The sequence below is a fragment of the Halyomorpha halys genome, unplaced genomic scaffold, assembly GCF_000696795.3.
Source record: "Halyomorpha halys isolate HHAL.00 unplaced genomic scaffold, Hhal_1.1 Scaffold835.1, whole genome shotgun sequence".
Taxonomy (NCBI): Eukaryota; Metazoa; Arthropoda; class Insecta; order Hemiptera; family Pentatomidae; genus Halyomorpha; species Halyomorpha halys.
Window position 1 is genome coordinate 391,696 of NW_027109576.1, and position 6,067 is coordinate 397,762.

Below are 6,067 nucleotides of genomic sequence, written 5' to 3' on the forward strand. Positions count from 1 at the left end.
CAATTTTTGATTACTTTAATGAAAACTATGTATAATTACTAGTCAAAACTGATGAGCCTGCCAAGTATAGATTGGGAGAATAAAAAATGGCAGCTGTTTCAAAACCTTAAAAAATATTAATTTTTCTTTCGGAGCTCTATATCTTAAAAACAATAGAAAATCTAAGAGAACATCATTTTAAGTAGAGTAAATTTGCTAAAATGTGAGCCGAAATAGGGCTATTTACATTCAATCAATTTTTGATTACTTTAATGAAAACTATGTATAATTATTAGTCAAAATTGATGAGTCTACCAAGTATAGGTAGGAGGAATAAAAAATGGCGGCTGTTTCAAAGCGATAAAAAACACTAATTTTTCATTCGGAGTTCTATATCTTATAACGTAGGAACAACACAAGAAAGCCTAAGAGAACGTCATTTAAAGAAGAGTAAATTTGCTAAAATACGAGCTCTAATAGTGTTATTTACGTTAAATAGTTCTCGAGATATAGCTTTTTAAAAAGAAACATTTCACAAAAATGTTTTACAGAACGTACTGAAAGATCAGTCGTTAGTTAATTAATTTTGAGTAATCTATATCTCAGAAACTATATGACGTATAGAAATCTATGAGCACTCAAATTAAAGCTAGTTTAATGGGCTATAAAGTAGTTTATGAAGTTTATCGTCGAAGGAGTAGTAGTTTTCATGATATTTGCTAAAATAAATTGATTTATTGTTATTCGGACAAAATTATATTTTCATTTTTATTTGCCAAATTTATATTCATATGTGAATACCACAAAAACTACTAACCCTTCTAAGATAAGTGTGATGAACTACTTTATAGTAAGTTGAATTTCCTTTATTTTGAGTGTTGGCAGACATATGTGTGTCTTATGGGTCTAGAGATATATTTTTTCAAAAATCATAAATTTTATATGAACAACTAGAAATTAACATTTTGTGAATTTATTTTGTCAAATATCATAAAAAGTACAACTCCTACAAAGATAAACTATTTCATAGTAAATTTAACTAGCTTTAATTTGAGTGCTGACAGAAATCTGTACGTCCTACGGTTTCTGAAATAAAATGTTTCATAAAACAAACTTATCGTCCGAACAACTATAAATCTATTTATTTTAGGAAATATCATGAAAACTACTATTCCTACCAAGGTAACGGTCATAAACTTCTTTATAGTCCATTAAACTAGCTTTAATTTGAGTGCTAATAGACATCTGTTCGTCACATAGTTCCTGAGATATAGATTTCTCAAAATAAATTAAGTGACTACTAATCTTTCAGTACATTTTTAAGAAAAGCTATATATCGGGAACTATTGGACGTAAATAGCTCTATTAGGGCTAATATTTCAGGAAATTTACTCTTCTTTAAATGATGTTCCTTTAGATTTTCTTGTGTTGTTGGTAGTTTTTTTAAGAATGAAAAATTGATCTTGTTTAAGGTTTTTAAACAGCTGCCATTTTTTATTCTCCCAGCCTATACTTTGCAGGCTCATCAGTTTTTACTAGTAATTATACATAGTTTTCATTAAAGCAATCAAAAATTATGGTGAAATAACTGAATTTTTTTCTTCCCGGCTCTTGTATTATAAGGAACCCTAAGAATGCTATAGAGAAACATGCACTTGACCGGAATCTACAGGGTGTTTGGTGGAAGAATCGCAGATGAGAGTAGTGAAAATTTGTGACGGCCCTTTTCTGCAATAGAAGCCAATACAGATTACCAAATAAATAATTAATACCAAAAATAAAAAAGATGTTCTTCATTCTGACCCTTAAAGAATGTTCCCAAAATCTTATTCAAAACACAATTTTTATATCTGAATTAATATTTTTGAAGGTAAAATAATACTCGCCTAGTGGCCCCAAAGAAGTAGGGTACCGCTGTTCCGTGCCGTTAATCAAATTAGATGGTTAACAGGAGTAATTATAAGGATGAGATACCGGTTAAGAAATGACCTGCCTCAGATATTCAGCTGGTTGGTTTAACCTCAGTGTATGTAACTAAAACTTTTCAAAACCACTAATAATTATCATTTTTTTAAATTACTATTATTATAATCATTCTAATAATAATATTAGTTATAATTAATAATAATTAAATTATCAATTAAATATGGTTTCTGAATATATAACCAAATTTGACAATGACCCACCATGGGCGTAGGCAGAGTAGAGCAGGGGCTAGCCGCTAGATTTTTGGTACCCAAAAAAAAAAAAGGACAATAGTGAACTTATTTATCAGATGATCTCTTTCTGTAAACATGCTATGATTAGGAAGGTAACATTGTTGAGATGACATCTTTACGGGCCACAAGATCACTTGGATACCTATGAAGGGACAAGATGGATATATGTCGGTTTTTCGGTAAAAAAAAGGTAAGATTCAATGCGCGAAATTATTCTCCTTATACTTATCTCTAAAAACAATGGGGGGAACTTATATAAAAAATAATTTTTTTTAGATTCCATTCTTCCTATTATAACTTACAGTTTGCCAGTTTAGTTATCTCAGAATGTTCGTTGAAAATAAATCAAAGAAGGGAACAATTGTTGAAGAGGTGATTAATATTTTTGCCAGCAATCCCAGAAGGCTGATACTCTCATAGCAAGACTGATCTACATGACTGTAATAAGGGCAATCTGGACATATGGACTTGAGCTTTGGGGCTCCACTAAACCTTCGAATTCCTCTCGTATTCAATCCTTACAATCCAAAATCCTCCGTAAAATCCTCAATGCTCCTTACTTTGTCACAAATCAAATCATACATAAAGACCTTAATGATCCCTATGTAACCGATCTAGCCCGAACCAGATATCACTCCTTCCTTTATAAACTCTCTAACCACTCAAACCCCCTAGTTTCTAATCTTGCATTCTCTACCATTCCTTACAATCCTCCGAGGCGCCTGAAAAGAAGATGGCCACGAGACCAGCTAATGTAAAGTGCATTTAGAGTGCTACCAACGGATAATTTCTCTACATGCTTATAACATACTATTATGATATTGCATCAAATTTACTTGATGTATTTTATGTACAATTGTAAATATCAATAAGTAAATATTTAAAAAAATTAATTTTTACTTTGGTAGATACTATGAAAATCACTACGAACGAAGACAATCATAAAAAACTAATGGTACATTTAGCTAACTTCAATCCGAGTAATAATATACATCTGTTATCCAATAGTTCCTGAGGTATTTGCAAAAATAAATTCACAAAATGATGATTTTCTGTTATTTGGAAAAAAAAAAATTGATTATTGAAAAACTTCATCTCAGGAACTACTAGACGTACAGATGTATTGAAACATAACATGATATATTTATCCAACATAAGTTCATGCTAAAACCAGATGCAAGCATCGTACATGAACCTATCACGAACTAGGCCTATTAATAAGAAAAAAATTGAAATGGTCTATTTCAGATGAAAATTTGCATTCACAATCAGATATTTTCTTATGACACACATGTGACTGGTTCTGATCTGAAATTTCCTTAACCTGATTACCAAGGTCACCTGAAACAAGCCAATTACTGCCAATCTCTTCAATTAAATTTAAAATTGATTCAATGGCCACTTTTGACAGTTGCAATCGCCGAAAAATTCTTCATCCGAGCACTATAAAAAATGATTAGGCTAATGACTGAATACTTCATTATCGCCTGAGCAACTAATTCTTTGAAGGCTTCGTCGCCTGTCAAATCGTATATCTGTATCAAAACCATTTTATTGTATTTGTAAAGAAACGGAATAATACAATAAACCTTCGCTAGATAACAAACCCAACTGAAACTATGGAAGGTTCCTTGTATTGTTACCTACTTAAACGTTGATTTAAATTTAAATCTCAGTTTAACCGACTATCATTGGCCAGTAAAAACATACGCTGATGACACTTGCATACTATCTATAAACAACGACCCAACTAATGCATCACAAACACTACAGACACACATAACATCTATTGAAGAATGGTGTCAAAACTGGAGAATCAAAATAAATCCTGACAAACCCCACCAGATCACCTTTACTCTCCGTCGTAAACCTCTACCCTCCTGTCCTACAGTATCCTTTCTAAATACTCCACTAACGCCTGTTGAACAGATTCGATACTTAGGTCTCCATCTTGATAAGAGACTTACTTGTAATCCACATACAAGATTGAAACGACAAGAAACTCGTAGATTCCGATTGCTACAACACTTACTTGACAAACGCTCTAAACTTCCCATTCACTACAAAAAATTAGTATTCACTACGATAATCAGACCAATTTGAACATAGGGAATTGAGCTCTGGGGCTCTACCAAACTGTCAAATTCCTCCCGCATCCAATCCTTACAGTCCAAAATCCTACGTAACATCCTTGATGCTCCTTATCACGTTACAAATAAACTCATTCGCAAAGACCTTAACATCCCATTCGTTGCAGTTTTGGCCCAAAACAGATATGCGTCTTTTCATTCCAAACTCCTAACCCATTAATTCTTAATCTCTCATCCTTAAAAATCCCTGATAATCTTCCGAGGCGTCTGAAAAGAATATGGCCACGGGACCTTCTAATTTAAATTAATGTTTGAAGTACCACCGATGGGTGGTTCCTTCCCAAGATTTTCAAGTGTATATGAAACATACAGCATATTTACTGATTGTATTTATTATTGTACAGTTGTAAATCACATTAAATAAATTTTAAAAAAATCGTGCAACTAGTCCCAAGCTAGTCTTAATGTCTTTTTAAAATTATTATTTGATTTGATTTCCTACAATAGCAACAAATCATTTTATTGCTAAATAATCCTTTTTAAACATATGGTAATTATTATTTTTCATATTTCTGTTAAAATTATTCATTTGATAATACCATTGGTCTTGCATATTTAAATTAAAATAAAAATAACTCAATTGCACTTATTGTCTTAATTACAAACATAACAGCATCAGAGGTAATCAGATTTTAATTATCGTTTTCGGTTGCATTCTATTGCGATATTTTCTGGACTGTTTTTGTTTTTTGTCTCTCAGAACAACAATTCGAATACAAGCTAAATTTTAAATTATGAAGAAAATTGTCAGGGTTGCGATCAAAAGAGAATAAAAATAGTTAACAACTATTTATTTGTCGATATTTATAGATAGTCGATAGATAGATTTATAGATCCCCCCCCACTTTCTAGAGCTTCATCAGGGCTGTTCAAACTGAGAGCTTTCTAGAGTTTGTTGAGACTTTGACAGTTTCGAAAGCTCTCAGCCTGAAAAGCCCAGATGAAGCTTTACATAGTGGGATGAAACGTCGGCAAATAAATAGTTGTTAACTATTTTTGTTCTCTGTTGACCGCACCCTTGGCCATCTTCTTCTTAATTTGAAATTATACAGTCAATTATTTATGTATATAATAAACTATATTTTAAATTTAAATTATTTAATAATGATGAGAAAATAGTAGACCGTGAATAATATATATGAGGAGAAAATAGTTGGGGGTGCGGTCAGAATATTCCTGAAATTATTGGAAAAATCCACCACCTCTACCAAAAAAATTCCTCTCTGATCCATATCCTTAAAAGTAGTATGAGCGACATACACTTTAATAATCTTTGCACCACTACCTCCACCAATTTTACAACTTACATTACAGAAAAAACAACTTCTCTTCTCAAAATTTAATAACATTTATAAAACATAGCTAGCTTCTAAAATTTATCCTAAAGGTCCAAAACTTGATGAAATACCGATATTTTCCCAATGTTTGTAACATTCTTAGCTTAGGTCCAAATTTTACTAGCCCCAACTCTTCATTAAAAATTATCCCAGAACTTATAACCGAACTATAATATATTCACAATGACTCCCTTATTCACCATTTTAATGATAAGAAAGATTTATCCCATACTCCTATTTTCAATATTCTGACCGCACCAACCATCTTCTCTTCATAAATTATTTAATATTGTAATTTTCTTCAAACTATTATATTTTTTGTTTGTATTTATTTTATTACTTGTTTATATATATTTATTATTTTATTTTTCATCCTTTTTTG

At 31.4% G+C, this 6,067-nt stretch overlaps 1 protein-coding gene across 1 annotated transcript in view; it reads left to right on the forward strand.

The window, feature by feature from the left end:
* LOC106686537 (pickpocket protein 28) overlaps positions 1–6,067 on the forward strand; it is a 48,040-nt gene that overhangs the window by 41,259 nt on the left and 714 nt on the right. The window lies entirely within an intron of this gene.